The sequence below is a fragment of the Pelecanus crispus genome, chromosome 28 (genome assembly GCF_030463565.1).
Source record: "Pelecanus crispus isolate bPelCri1 chromosome 28, bPelCri1.pri, whole genome shotgun sequence".
NCBI classification, from domain to species: Eukaryota; Metazoa; Chordata; class Aves; order Pelecaniformes; family Pelecanidae; genus Pelecanus; species Pelecanus crispus.
Window position 1 is genome coordinate 419,050 of NC_134670.1, and position 14,857 is coordinate 433,906.

Here is a 14,857-nt window from a genome sequence, read left to right on the forward strand (position 1 = left end):
ATGAGCGTGAGAAGGTGTGTTGGGAGTGCTGGGAGGTGAAGCCAGGGTAGATGGCCAGAGTGTGTTTGGCTGTGAAAGCGCTGTCAAGGGAAGGTGAGGACCAGCAACAGCTCTAAGCCCTTAGATGTAGTGTGCGTTGGAAATGGCTTGGGTGTTGGCACTTTGGGCGGTGGTGTGTGCCGAGAGTGAGAGTGTGTTGGGAGTGGTGGGAGGCAAGGCAAAGGCAGATGGCCAGAGTGCGTTTGGCTGTGAAAGCGGTGTCAAGGGAAGGTGAGGACCAGCAACAGCTCTAAGCCCTTAGGCCTATCGTATGGGAGAAATGGCTTGGACGTTTGCACTTTGGCAGCTGGTCTGTACTGGGAGTGAGAGTGAGATTGAGCCTGAGAATGTGTGTTGGGAGTGCTGGGAGGCAAAGCCAGGGTAGATGGCCAGCGTGTGTTTGGCTGTGAAAGCGGTGTCAAGGGAAGGTGAAGTCAGCAACAGCACAAAGCCCTTAGAGGTAGCATGCGGCAGAAATTGCTTGGGTGTTGGCACTTTGGGCGGTGGTGTGTGCCGAGAGTGAGAGTGTGTTGGGAGTGGTGGGAGGCAAGGCAAAGGCAGATGGTTAGAGTGCATTTGGCTGTGAAAGCGGTGTCGAGGGAAGGTGAGGACCAGCAACAGCTCTAAGCCCTTAGGCCTATCGTATGGGAGAAATGCCTTGGACGTTTGCACTTTGGGAGGTGGTCTGTGCCGGGAGTGAGAGTGAGATTGAGCGTGAGAATGTGTTTTGGGAGTGCTGGGAGGCGAAGCCAGGATAGATGGCCAGAGTGTGTTTGGCTGTGAAAGCGCTGTCAAGGGAAGGTGAGGACCAGCAACAGCTCTAAGCCCTTAGATGTAGCATGTGTCAGAAAGAGTTTGTTGTGTTTGCACTTTGGGAGTTGCTCTGTGCCGAAGGTGAGAGTGTGTTGGGAGTGGTGGGAGGCAAGGCAAAGGCAGATGGCCAGAGTGTGTTTGGCTGTGAAAGCGGTGTCAAGGGAAGGTGACGACCAGCAACTGCTCTAAGGCCTTAGGCCTATCGTATGGAAAAATGGCTTGGACGTTTGCACTTTGGCAGCTGGTCTGTACTGGGAGTGAGAGTGAGATTGAGCCTGAGAATGTGTGTTGGGAGTGCTGGGAGGCAAAGCCAGGGTAGATGGCCAGCGTGTGTTTTGCTGTGAAAGCGGTGTCAAGGGAAGGTGAAGACCATCAACAGCACAAAGCCCTTAGAGGTAGCATGCGGCAGAAATTGCTTGGGTGTTGGCACTTTGGGCGGTGGTGTGTGCCGAGAGTGAGAGTGTGTTGGGAGTGGTGGGAGGCAAGGCAAAGGCAGATGGTTAGAGTGCATTTGGCTGTGAAAGCGGTGTCGAGGGAAGGTGAGGACCAGCAACAGCTCTAAGCCCTTAGGCCTATCGTATGGGAGAAATGCCTTGGACGTTTGCACTTTGGGAGGTGGTCTGTGCCGGGAGTGAGAGTGAGATTGAGCGTGAGAATGTGTTTTGGGAGTGCTGGGAGGCGAAGCCAGGATAGATGGGCAGAGTGTGTTTGGCTGTGAAAGCGCTGTCAAGGGAAGGTGAGGACCAGCAACAGCTCTAAGCCCTTAGATGTAGCATGTGTCAGAAAGAGTTTGTTGTTTTTGCACTTTGGGAGTTGCTCTGTGCCGAAGGTGAGAGTGTGTTGGGAGTGGTGGGAGGCAAGGCAAAGGCAGATGGCCAGAGTGTGTTTGGCTGTGAAAGCGGTGTCAAGGGAAGGTGACGACCAGCAACTGCTCTAAGCCCTTAGCCCTATCGTATGGGAGAAATGGCTTGGACGTTTGCACTTTGGGAGGTGGTCTGTGCCAACAGTGAGAGTGAGATTGAGCATGAGAATGTGTGTTGGGAGTGCTGGGAGGCGAAGCCAGGATAGATGGGCAGGGTGTGTTTGGCTGTGAAAGCGGTGTCAAGGGAAGGTGAGGACCAGCAACAGCTCTAAGCCCTTAGGCCTATAGTATGGGAAAAATGACTTGCAGGTTTGCACTTTGGGAGGTGGTCTGTGCCGACAGTGAGAGTGAGATTGAGCTTGAGAATGTGTGTTGGGAGTGCTGGGAGGCAAAGCCAGGGTAGATGGCCAGCGTGTGTTTGGCTGTGAAAGCGGTGTCAAGGGAAGGTGAGGACCAGCAACAGCTCTAAGCCCTTAGATGTAGCATGTGTCAGAAAGAGTTTGTTGTGTTTGCACTTTGGGAGTTGCTCTGTGCCGTAAGTGAGAGTGTGTTGGGAGTGGTGGGAGGCAAGGCAAAGGCAGATGGCCAGAGTGTGTTTGGCTGTGAAAGCGGTGTCAAGGGAAGGTGACGACCAGCAACTGCTCTAAGCCCTTAGCCCTATCGTACGGGAGAAATGGCTTGGACGTTAGCACTTTGGGAGGTGGTCTGTGCCAACAGTAAGAGTGAGATTGAGCGTGAGAATGTGTGTTGGGAGTGCTGGGAGGCGAAGCCAGGATAGATGGGCAGGGTGTGTTTGGCTGTGAAAGCGGTGTCAAGGGAAGGTGACGACCAGCAACAGCTCTAAGCCCTTAGGCCTATCGTATGGGAGAAATGGCTTGGACGTTTGCACTTTGGGAGGTGGTCTGTGCCAACAGTGAGAGTGAGATTGAGCGTGAGAATGTGTGTTGGGAGTGCTGGGAGGCGAAGCCAGGATAGATGGGCAGGGTGTGTTTGGCTGTGAAAGCGGTGTCAAGGGAAGGTGAGGACCAGCAACAGCTCTAAGCCCTTAGGCCTATCGTATGGGAGAAATGGCTTGGACGTTTGCACTTTCGGAGGTGGTCTGTACCGGGAGTGAGAGTGAGATTGAGCGTGAGAATATGTGTTGGGAGTGCTGGGAGGCAAAGCCAGGGTAGATGGCCAGCGTGTGTTTGGCTGTGAAAGCGCTGTCAAGGGAAGGTGAGGACCAGCAACAGCTCTAAGCCCTTAGATGTAGCGTGCGTTGGAAATGGCTTGGGTGTTGGCACTTTGGGTGCTGGTCCGTGCCGGGACTGAGAGTGAGATTGCGCCTGAGAATGTGTGTTGTGAGTGGTGGGAGGCAAGGCAAAGGCAGAAGGCCAGAGTGTGTTTGGCTGTGAAAGCAGTGTGAAGGGAAGGTGAGGACCAGCAACAGCACTAAGCCCTTAGAGGTAGCATGTGGCAGAAATTGCTTGGGTGTTGGCACTTTGGGAGGTGGTCTGTGCCGACAGTGATAGTGAGAATGAGCGTGAGAAGGTGTGTTGGGAGTGCTGGGAGGTGAAGCCAGGGTAGATGGCCAGAGTGTGTTTGGCTGTGAAAGCGCTGTCAAGGGAAGGTGAGGACCAGCAACAGCTCTAAGCCCTTAGATGTAGTGTGCGTTGGAAATGGCTTGGACGTTTGCACTTTGGGCGGTGGTGTGTGCCGAGAGTGAGAGTGTGTTGGGAGTGGTGGGAGGCAAGGCAAAGGCAGATGGCCAGAGTGCGTTTGGCTGTGAAAGCGGTGTCAAGGGAAGGTGAGGACCAGCAACAGCTCTAAGCCCTTAGGCCTATCGTATGGGAGAAATGGCTTGGACGTTTGCACTTTGGGAGGTGGTCTGTACCGGGAGTGAGAGTGAGATTGAGCGTGAGAATATGTGTTGGGAGTGCTGGGAGGCAAAGCCAGGGTAGATGGCCAGCGTGTGTTTGGCTGTGAAAGCGCTGTCAAGGGAAGGTGAGGACCAGCAACAGCTCTAAGCCCTTAGATGTAGCGTGCGTTGGAAATGGCTTGGGTGTTGGCACTTTGGGTGCTGGTCCGTGCCGGGACTGAGAGTGAGATTGCGCCTGAGAATGTGTGTTGTGAGTGGTGGGAGGCAAGGCAAAGGCAGAAGGCCAGAGTGTGTTTGGCTGTGAAAGCAGTGTGAAGGGAAGGTGAGGACCAGCAACAGCACTAAGCCCTTAGAGGTAGCATGTGGCAGAAATTGCTTGGGTGTTGGCACTTTGGGAGGTGGTCTGTGCCGACAGTGATAGTGAGAATGAGCGTGAGAAGGTGTGTTGGGAGTGCTGGGAGGCGAAGCCAGGGTAGATGGCCAGAGTGTGTTTGGCTGTGAAAGCGCTGTCAAGGGAAGGTGAGGACCAGCAACAGCTCTAAGCCCTTAGATGTAGTGTGCGTTGGAAATGGCTTGGGTGTTGGCACTTTGGGCGGTGGTGTGTGCCGAGAGTGAGAGTGTGTTGGGAGTGGTGGGAGGCAAGGCAAAGGCAGATGGCCAGAGTGCGTTTGGCTGTGAAAGCGGTGTCAAGGGAAGGTGAGGACCAGCAACTGCTCTAAGCCCTTAGGCCTATCGTATGGGAGAAATGGCTTGGACGTTTGCACTTTGGGAGGTGGTCTGTACTGGGAGTGAGAGTGAGATTGAGCCTGAGAAGGTGTGTTGGGAGTGCTGGGAGGCAAAGGCAGGGTAGATGGCCAGCGTGTGTTTGGCTGTGAAAGCGGTGTCAAGGGAAGGTGAAGACCATCAACAGTACACAGCCCTTAGAGTTAGCATGCGGCAGAAATAACTTGGGTGTTGGCACTTTGGGCGGTGGTGTGTGCCGAGAGTGAGAGTGTGTTGGGAGTGGTGGGAGGCAAAGCCAGGATAGATGGCCAGAGTGTGTTTGGCTGTGAAAGCGGTGTCAAGGGAAGGTGAGGACCAGCAACAGCTCTAAGCCCTTAGATGTAGCGTGCGTCAGAAATGGCTTTGGTGTTGGCACTTTGGGTGGTGGTCTGTGCTGAGAGTGAGAGTGAGATTGCGCCTGAGAATGTGTGTTGTGAGTGGTGGGAGGCAAGGCAAAGGCAGATGGCCAGAGTGTGTTTGTCTGTGAAAGCGCTGTCAAGGGAAGGTGAGGACCAGCAACAGCACTAAGCCCTTAGAGGTAGCATGTGGCAGAAATTGCTTGGGTGTTGGCACTTTGGGAGGTGGTCTGTGCCGAAGGTGAGAGTGTGTTGGGAGTGGTGGGAGGCAAGGCAAAGGCATATGGCCAGAGTGTGTTTGGCTGTGAAAGCGCTGTCAAGGGAAGGCGAGGGCCAGCAACAGCTCTAAGCCCTTAGATGTAGCGTTCCTCAGAAATGGCTTGGACGTTTGCACTTTGGGAGGTGGTCTGTGCCGACAGTGAGAGTGAGATTGAGCCTGAGAAGGTGTGTTGGGAGTGCTGGGAGGCAAAGGCAGGGTAGATGGCCAGCGTGTGTTTGGCTGTGAAAGCGGTGTCAAGGGAAGGTGAGGACCAGCAACTGCTCTAAGCCCTTAGGCCTATCGTATGGGAGAAATGGCTTGGACGTTTGCACTTTGGGAGGTGGTCTGTACTGGGAGTGAGAGTGAGATTGAGCCTGAGAATGTGTGTTGGGAGTGCTGGGAGGCAAAGCCAGGGTAGATGGCCAGCGTGTGTTTGGCTGTGAAAGCGCTGTCAAGGGAAGGTGAAGACCAGCAACAGCACAAAGCCCTTAGAGGTAGCATGCGGCAGAAATCGCTTGGGTGTTGGCACTTTGGGCGGTGGTGTGTGCCGAGAGTGAGAGTGTGTTGTGAGTGGTGGGAGGCAAGGCAAAGGCAGATGGCCAGCGTGTGTTTGGCTGTGAAAGCGCTGTCAAGGGAAGGTGAGGACCAGCAACAGCTCTAAGCCCTTAGGCATATAGTATGGCAAAAATGACTTGCGTGTTTGCACTTTGGGAGGTGGTCTGTGCCAGGAGTGAGAGTGAGATTGAGCCTGAGAAGGTGTGTTGGGAGTGCTGGGAGGCAAAGCCAGGGTACATGGCCAGCGTGTGTTTGGCTGTGAAAGCGGTGTCAAGGGAAGGTGAGGACCAGCAACAGCTCTAAGCCCTTAGATGTAGTGTGCGTTGGAAATGGCTTGGGTGTTGGCACTTTGGGCGGTGGTGTGTGCCGAGAGTGAGAGTGTGTTGGGAGTGGTGGGAGGCAAGGCAAAGGCAGATGGCCAGAGTGCGTTTGGCTGTGAAAGCGGTGTCAAGGGAAGGTGAGGACCAGCAACAGCTCTAAGCCCTTAGGCCTATCCTATGGGAGAAATGGCTTGGACGTTTGCACTTTCGGAGGTGGTCTGTACCGGGAGTGAGAGTGAGATTGAGCGTGAGAATATGTGTTGGGAGTGCTGGGAGGCAAAGCCAGGGTAGATGGCCAGCGTGTGTTTGGCTGTGAAAGCGCTGTCAAGGGAAGGTGAGGACCAGCAACAGCTCTAAGCCCTTAGATGTAGCGTGCGTTGGAAATGGCTTGGGTGTTGGCACTTTGGGTGCTGGTCCGTGCCGGGACTGAGAGTGAGATTGCGCCTGAGAATGTGTGTTGTGAGTGGTGGGAGGCAAGGCAAAGGCAGAAGGCCAGAGTGTGTTTGGCTGTGAAAGCAGTGTGAAGGGAAGGTGAGGACCAGCAACAGCACTAAGCCCTTAGAGGTAGCATGTGGCAGAAATTGCTTGGGTGTTGGCACTTTGGGAGGTGGTCTGTGCCGACAGTGATAGTGAGAATGAGCGTGAGAAGGTGTGTTGGGAGTGCTGGGAGGTGAAGCCAGGGTAGATGGCCAGAGTGTGTTTGGCTGTGAAAGCACTGTCAAGGGAAGGTGAGGACCAGCAACAGCTCTAAGCCCTTAGATGTAGTGTGCGTTGGAAATGGCTTGGGTGTTGGCACTTTGGGCGGTGGTGTGTGCCGAGAGTGAGAGTGTGTTGGGAGTGGTGGGAGGCAAGGCAAAGGCAGATGGCCAGAGTGCGTTTGGCTGTGAAAGCGGTGTCAAGGGAAGGTGAGGACCAGCAACAGCTCTAAGCCCTTAGGCCTATCGTATGGGAGAAATGGCTTGGACGTTTGCACTTTGGCAGCTGGTCTGTACTGGGAGTGAGAGTGAGATTGAGCGTGAGAATGTGTGTTGGGAGTGCTGGGAGGCAAAGCCAGGGTAGATGGCCAGCGTGTGTTTGGCTGTGAAAGCGGTGTCAAGGGAAGGTGAAGACCAGCAACAGCACAAAGCCCCTAGAGGTAGCATGCGGCAGAAATTGCTTGGGTGTTGGCACTTTGGGCGGTGGTGTGTGCCGAGAGTGAGAGTGTGTTGGGAGTGGTGGGAGGCAAGGCAAAGGCAGATGGTTAGAGTGCATTTGGCTGTGAAAGCGGTGTCGAGGGAAGGTGAGGACCAGCAACAGCTCTAAGCCCTTAGGCCTATCGTATGGGAGAAATGCCTTGGACGTTTGCACTTTGGGAGGTGGTCTGTGCCGGGAGTGAGAGTGAGATTGAGCGTGAGAATGTGTTTTGGGAGTGCTGGGAGGCGAAGCCAGGATAGATGGCCAGAGTGTGTTTGGCTGTGAAAGCGCTGTCAAGGGAAGGTGAGGACCAGCAACAGCTCTAAGCCCTTAGATGTAGCATGTGTCAGAAAGAGTTTGTTGTGTTTGCACTTTGGGAGTTGCTCTGTGCCGAAGGTGAGAGTGTGTTGGGAGTGGTGGGAGGCAAGGCAAAGTCAGATGATCAGAGTGTGTTTGGCTGTGAAAGCGGTGTCAAGGGAAGGTGACGACCAGCAACTGCTCTAAGCCCTTAGGCCTATCGTATGGAAAAATGGCTTGGACGTTTGCACTTTGGCAGCTGGTCTGTACTGGGAGTGAGAGTGAGATTGAGCGTGAGAATGTGTGTTGGGAGTGCTGGGAGGCAAAGCCAGGGTAGATGGCCAGCGTGTGTTTGGCTGTGAAAGCGGTGTCAAGGGAAGGTGAAGACCATCAACAGCACAAAGCCCTTAGAGGTAGCATGCGGCAGAAATTGCTTGGGTGTTGGCACTTTGGGCGGTGGTGTGTGCCGAGAGTGAGAGTGTGTTGTGAGTGGTGGGAGGCAAGGCAAAGGCAGATGGTTAGAGTGCATTTGGCTGTGAAAGCGGTGTCGAGGGAAGGTGAGGACCAGCAACAGCTCTAAGCCCTTAGGCCTATCGTATGGGAGAAATGCCTTGGACGTTTGCACTTTGGGAGGTGGTCTGTGCCGGGAGTGAGAGTGAGATTGAGCGTGAGAATGTGTTTTGGGAGTGCTGGGAGGCGAAGCCAGGATAGATGGCCAGAGTGTGTTTGGCTGTGAAAGCGCTGTCAAGGGAAGGTGAGGACCAGCAACAGCTCTAAGCCCTTAGATGTAGCATGTGTCAGAAAGAGTTTGTTGTGTTTGCACTTTGGGAGTTGCTCTGTGCCGAAGGTGAGAGTGTGTTGGGAGTGGTGGGAGGCAAGGCAAAGGCAGATGGCCAGAGTGTGTTTGGCTGTGAAAGCGGTGTCAAGGGAAGGTGACGACCAGCAACTGCTCTAAGCCCTTAGCCCTATCGTATGGGAGAAATGGCTTGGACGTTTGCACTTTGGGAGGTGGTCTGTGCCAACAGTGAGAGTGAGATTGAGCATGAGAATGTGTGTTGGGAGTGCTGGGAGGCGAAGCCAGGATAGATGGGCAGGGTGTGTTTGGCTGTGAAAGCGGTGTCAAGGGAAGGTGAGGACCAGCAACAGCTCTAAGCCCTTAGGCCTATAGTATGGGAAAAATGACTTGCAGGTTTGCACTTTGGGAGGTGGTCTGTGCCGACAGTGAGAGTGAGATTGAGCTTGAGAATGTGTGTTGGGGAGTGCTGGGAGGCAAAGCCAGGGTAGATGGCCAGCGTGTGTTTGGCTGTGAAAGCGGTGTCAAGGGAAGGTGAGGACCAGCAACAGCTCTAAGCCCTTAGATGTAGCATGTGTCAGAAAGAGTTTGTTGTGTTTGCACTTTGGGAGTTGCTCTGTGCCGAAAGTGAGAGTGTGTTGGGAGTGGTGGGAGGCAAGGCAAAGGCAGATGGCCAGAGTGTGTTTGGCTGTGAAAGCGGTGTCAAGGGAAGGTGACGACCAGCAACTGCTCTAAGCCCTTAGCCCTATCGTACGGGAGAAATGGCTTGGACGTTTGCACTTTGGGAGGTGGTCTGTGCCAACAGTAAGAGTGAGATTGAGCGTGAGAATGTGTGTTGGGAGTGCTGGGAGGCGAAGCCAGGATAGATGGGCAGGGTGTGTTTGGCTGTGAAAGCGGTGTCAAGGGAAGGTGAGGACCAGCAACAGCTCTAAGCCCTTAGGCCTATCGTATGGGAGAAATGGCTTGGACGTTTGCACTTTGGGAGGTGGTCTGTGCCAACAGTGAGAGTGAGATTGAGCGTGAGAATGTGTGTTGGGAGTGCTGGGAGGCGAAGCCAGGATAGATGGGCAGGGTGTGTTTGGCTGTGAAAGCGGTGTCAAGGGAAGGTGAGGACCAGCAACAGCTCTAAGCCCTTAGGCCTATCGTATGGGAGAAATGGCTTGGACGTTTGCACTTTCGGAGGTGGTCTGTACCGGGAGTGAGAGTGAGATTGAGCGTGAGAATATGTGTTGGGAGTGCTGGGAGGCAAAGCCAGGGTAGATGGCCAGCGTGTGTTTGGCTGTGAAAGCGCTGTCAAGGGAAGGTGAGGACCAGCAACAGCTCTAAGCCCTTAGATGTAGCGTGCGTTGGAAATGGCTTGGGTGTTGGCACTTTGGGTGCTGGTCCGTGCCGGGACTGAGAGTGAGATTGCGCCTGAGAATGTGTGTTGTGAGTGGTGGGAGGCAAGGCAAAGGCAGAAGGCCAGAGTGTGTTTGGCTGTGAAAGCAGTGTGAAGGGAAGGTGAGGACCAGCAACAGCTCTAAGCCCTTAGAGGTAGCATGTGGCAGAAATTGCTTGGGTGTTGGCACTTTGGGAGGTGGTCTGTGCCGACAGTGATAGTGAGAATGAGCGTGAGAAGGTGTGTTGGGAGTGCTGGGAGGTGAAGCCAGGGTAGATGGCCAGAGTGTGTTTGGCTGTGAAAGCGCTGTCAAGGGAAGGTGAGGACCAGCAACAGCTCTAAGCCCTTAGATGTAGTGTGCGTTGGAAATGGCTTGGGTGTTGGCACTTTGGGCGGTGGTGTGTGCCGAGAGTGAGAGTGTGTTGGGAGTGGTGGGAGGCAAGGCAAAGGCAGATGGCCAGAGTGCGTTTGGCTGTGAAAGCGGTGTCAAGGGAAGGTGAGGACCAGCAACAGCTCTAAGCCCTTAGGCCTATCGTATGGGAGAAATGCCTTGGACGTTTGCACTTTGGGAGGTGGTCTGTACCGGGAGTGAGAGTGAGATTGAGCGTGAGAATATGTGTTGGGAGTGCTGGGAGGCAAAGCCAGGGTAGATGGCCAGCGTGTGTTTGGCTGTGAAAGCGCTGTCAAGGGAAGGTGAGGACCAGCAACAGCTCTAAGCCCTTAGATGTAGCGTGCGTTGGAAATGGCTTGGGTGTTGGCACTTTGGGTGCTGGTCCGTGCCGGGACTGAGAGTGAGATTGCGCCTGAGAATGTGTGTTGTGAGTGGTGGGAGGCAAGGCAAAGGCAGAAGGCCAGAGTGTGTTTGGCTGTGAAAGCAGTGTGAAGGGAAGGTGAGGACCAGCAACAGCACTAAGCCCTTAGAGGTAGCATGTGGCAGAAATTGCTTGGGTGTTGGCACTTTGGGAGGTGGTCTGTGCCGACAGTGATAGTGAGAATGAGCGTGAGAAGGTGTGTTGGGAGTGCTGGGAGGCGAAGCCAGGGTAGATGGCCAGAGTGTGTTTGGCTGTGAAAGCGCTGTCAAGGGAAGGTGAGGACCAGCAACAGCTCTAAGCCCTTAGATGTAGTGTGCGTTGGAAATGGCTTGGGTGTTGGCACTTTGGGCGGTGGTGTGTGCCGAGAGTGAGAGTGTGTTGGGAGTGGTGGGAGGCAAGGCAAAGGCAGATGGCCAGAGTGCGTTTGGCTGTGAAAGCGGTGTCAAGGGAAGGTGAGGACCAGCAACTGCTCTAAGCCCTTAGGCCTATCGTATGGGAGAAATGGCTTGGACGTTTGCACTTTGGGAGGTGGTCTGTACTGGGAGTGAGAGTGAGATTGAGCCTGAGAAGGTGTGTTGGGAGTGCTGGGAGGCAAAGGCAGGGTAGATGGCCAGCGTGTGTTTGGCTGTGAAAGCGGTGTCAAGGGAAGGTGAAGACCATCAACAGTACACAGCCCTTAGAGTTAGCATGCGGCAGAAATAACTTGGGTGTTGGCACTTTGGGCGGTGGTGTGTGCCGAGAGTGAGAGTGTGTTGGGAGTGGTGGGAGGCAAAGCCAGGATAGATGGCCAGAGTGTGTTTGGCTGTGAAAGCGCTGTCAAGGGAAGGTGAGGACCAGCAACAGCTCTAAGCCCTTAGATGTAGCGTGCGTCAGAAATGGCTTGGGTGTTGGCACTTTGGGTGGTGGTCTGTGCTGAGAGTGAGAGTGAGATTGCGCCTGAGAATGTGTGTTGTGAGTGGTGGGAGGCAAGGCAAAGGCAGATGGCCAGAGTGTGTTTGTCTGTGAAAGCGCTGTCAAGGGAAGGTGAGGACCAGCAACAGCACTAAGCCCTTAGAGGTAGCATGTGGCAGAAATTGCTTGGGTGTTGGCACTTTGGGAGGTGGTCTGTGCCGAAGGTGAGAGTGTGTTGGGAGTGGTGGGAGGCAAGGCAAAGGCAGATGGCCAGAGTGTGTTTGGCTGTGAAAGCGCTGTCAAGGGAAGGCGAGGGCCAGCAACAGCTCTAAGCCCTTAGATGTAGCGTTCCTCAGAAATGGCTTGGACGTTTGCACTTTGGGAGGTGGTCTGTGCCGACAGTGAGAGTGAGATTGAGCCTGAGAAGGTGTGTTGGGAGTGCTGGGAGGCAAAGGCAGGGTAGATGGCCAGCGTGTGTTTGGCTGTGAAAGCGGGTGTCAAGGGAAGGTGAGGACCAGCAACTGCTCTAAGCCCTTAGGCCTATCGTATGGGAGAAATGGCTTGGACGTTTGCACTTTGGGAGGTGGTCTGTACTGGGAGTGAGAGTGAGATTGAGCCTGAGAATGTGTGTTGGGAGTGCTGGGAGGCAAAGCCAGGGTAGATGGCCAGCGTGTGTTTGGCTGTGAAAGCGCTGTCAAGGGAAGGTGAAGACCAGCAACAGCACAAAGCCCTTAGAGGTAGCATGCGGCAGAAATCGCTTGGGTGTTGGCACTTTGGGCGGTGGTGTGTGCCGAGAGTGAGAGTGTGTTGTGAGTGGTGGGAGGCAAGGCAAAGGCAGATGGCCAGCGTGTGTTTGGCTGTGAAAGCGCTGTCAAGGGAAGGTGAGGACCAGCAACAGCTCTAAGCCCTTAGGCATATAGTATGGCAAAAATGACTTGCGTGTTTGCACTTTGGGAGGTGGTCTGTGCCAGGAGTGAGAGTGAGATTGAGCCTGAGAAGGTGTGTTGGGAGTGCTGGGAGGCAAAGCCAGGGTACATGGCCAGCGTGTGTTTGGCTGTGAAAGCGGTGTCAAGGGAAGGTGAGGACCAGCAACAGCTCTAAGCCCTTAGATGTAGTGTGCGTTGGAAATGGCTTGGGTGTTGGCACTTTGGGCGGTGGTGTGTGCCGAGAGTGAGAGTGTGTTGGGAGTGGTGGGAGGCAAGGCAAAGGCAGATGGCCAGAGTGCGTTTGGCTGTGAAAGCGGTGTCAAGGGAAGGTGAGGACCAGCAACAGCTCTAAGCCCTTAGGCCTATCCTATGGGAGAAATGGCTTGGACGTTTGCACTTTCGGAGGTGGTCTGTACCGGGAGTGAGAGTGAGATTGAGCGTGAGAATATGTGTTGGGAGTGCTGGGAGGCAAAGCCAGGGTAGATGGCCAGCGTGTGTTTGGCTGTGAAAGCGCTGTCAAGGGAAGGTGAGGACCAGCAACAGCTCTAAGCCCTTAGATGTAGCGTGCGTTGGAAATGGCTTGGGTGTTGGCACTTTGGGTGCTGGTCCGTGCCGGGACTGAGAGTGAGATTGCGCCTGAGAATGTGTGTTGTGAGTGGTGGGAGGCAAGGCAAAGGCAGAAGGCCAGAGTGTGTTTGGCTGTGAAAGCAGTGTGAAGGGAAGGTGAGGACCAGCAACAGCACTAAGCCCTTAGAGGTAGCATGTGGCAGAAATTGCTTGGGTGTTGGCACTTTGGGAGGTGGTCTGTGCCGACAGTGATAGTGAGAATGAGCGTGAGAAGGTGTGTTGGGAGTGCTGGGAGGTGAAGCCAGGGTAGATGGCCAGAGTGTGTTTGGCTGTGAAAGCGCTGTCAAGGGAAGGTGAGGACCAGCAACAGCTCTAAGCCCTTAGATGTAGTGTGCGTTGGAAATGGCTTGGGTGTTGGCACTTTGGGCGGTGGTGTGTGCCGAGAGTGAGAGTGTGTTGGGAGTGGTGGGAGGCAAGGCAAAGGCAGATGGCCAGAGTGCGTTTGGCTGTGAAAGCGGTGTCAAGGGAAGGTGAGGACCAGCAACAGCTCTAAGCCCTTAGGCCTATCGTATGGGAGAAATGGCTTGGACGTTTGCACTTTGGCAGCTGGTCTGTACTGGGAGTGAGAGTGAGATTGAGCGTGAGAATGTGTGTTGGGAGTGCTGGGAGGCAAAGCCAGGGTAGATGGCCAGCGTGTGTTTGGCTGTGAAAGCGGTGTCAAGGGAAGGTGAAGACCATCAACAGCACAAAGCCCTTAGAGGTAGCATGCGGCAGAAATTGCTTGGGTGTTGGCACTTTGGGCGGTGGTGTGTGCCGAGAGTGAGAGTGTGTTGGGAGTGGTGGGAGGCAAGGCAAAGGCAGATGGTTAGAGTGCATTTGGCTGTGAAAGCGGTGTCGAGGGAAGGTGAGGACCAGCAACAGCTCTAAGCCCTTAGGCCTATCGTATGGGAGAAATGCCTTGGACGTTTGCACTTTGGGAGGTGGTCTGTGCCGGGAGTGAGAGTGAGATTGAGCGTGAGAATGTGTTTTGGGAGTGCTGGGAGGCGAAGCCAGGATAGATGGCCAGAGTGTGTTTGGCTGTGAAAGCGCTGTCAAGGGAAGGTGAGGACCAGCAACAGCTCTAAGCCCTTAGATGTAGCATGTGTCAGAAAGAGTTTGTTGTGTTTGCACTTTGGGAGTTGCTCTGTGCCGAAGGTGAGAGTGTGTTGGGAGTGGTGGGAGGCAAGGCAAAGGCAGATGGCCAGAGTGTGTTTGGCTGTGAAAGCGGTGTCAAGGGAAGGTGACGACCAGCAACTGCTCTAAGGCCTTAGGCCTATCGTATGGAAAAATGGCTTGGACGTTTGCACTTTGGCAGCTGGTCTGTACTGGGAGTGAGAGTGAGATTGAGCCTGAGAATGTGTGTTGGGAGTGCTGGGAGGCAAAGCCAGGGTAGATGGCCAGCGTGTGTTTGGCTGTGAAAGCGGTGTCAAGGGAAGGTGAAGACCAGCAACAGCACAAAGCCCTTAGAGGTAGCATGCGGCAGAAATTGCTTGGGTGTTGGCACTTTGGGCGGTGGTGTGTGCCGAGAGTGAGAGTGTGTTGGGAGTGGTGGGAGGCAAGGCAAAGGCAGATGGTTAGAGTGCATTTGGCTGTGAAAGCGGTGTCGAGGGAAGGTGAGGACCAGCAACAGCTCTAAGCCCTTAGGCCTATCGTATGGGAGAAATGCCTTGGACGTTTGCACTTTGGGAGGTGGTCTGTGCCGGGAGTGAGAGTGAGATTGAGCGTGAGAATGTGTTTTGGGAGTGCTGGGAGGCGAAGCCAGGATAGATGGCCAGAGTGTGTTTGGCTGTGAAAGCGCTGTCAAGGGAAGGTGAGGACCAGCAACAGCTCTAAGCCCTTAGATGTAGCATGTGTCAGAAAGAGTTTGTTGTGTTTGCACTTTGGGAGTTGCTCTGTGCCGAAGGTGAGAGTGTGTTGGGAGTGGTGGGAGGCAAGGCAAAGGCAGATGGCCAGAGTGTGTTTGGCTGTGAAAGCGGTGTCAAGGGAAGGTGACGACCAGCAACTGCTCTAAGCCCTTAGCCCTATCGTATGGGAGAAATGGCTTGGACGTTTGCACTTTGGGAGGTGGTCTGTGCCAACAGTGAGAGTGAGATTGAGCATGAGAATGTGTGTTGGGAGTGCTGGGAGGCGAAGCCAGGATAGATGGGCAGGGTGTGT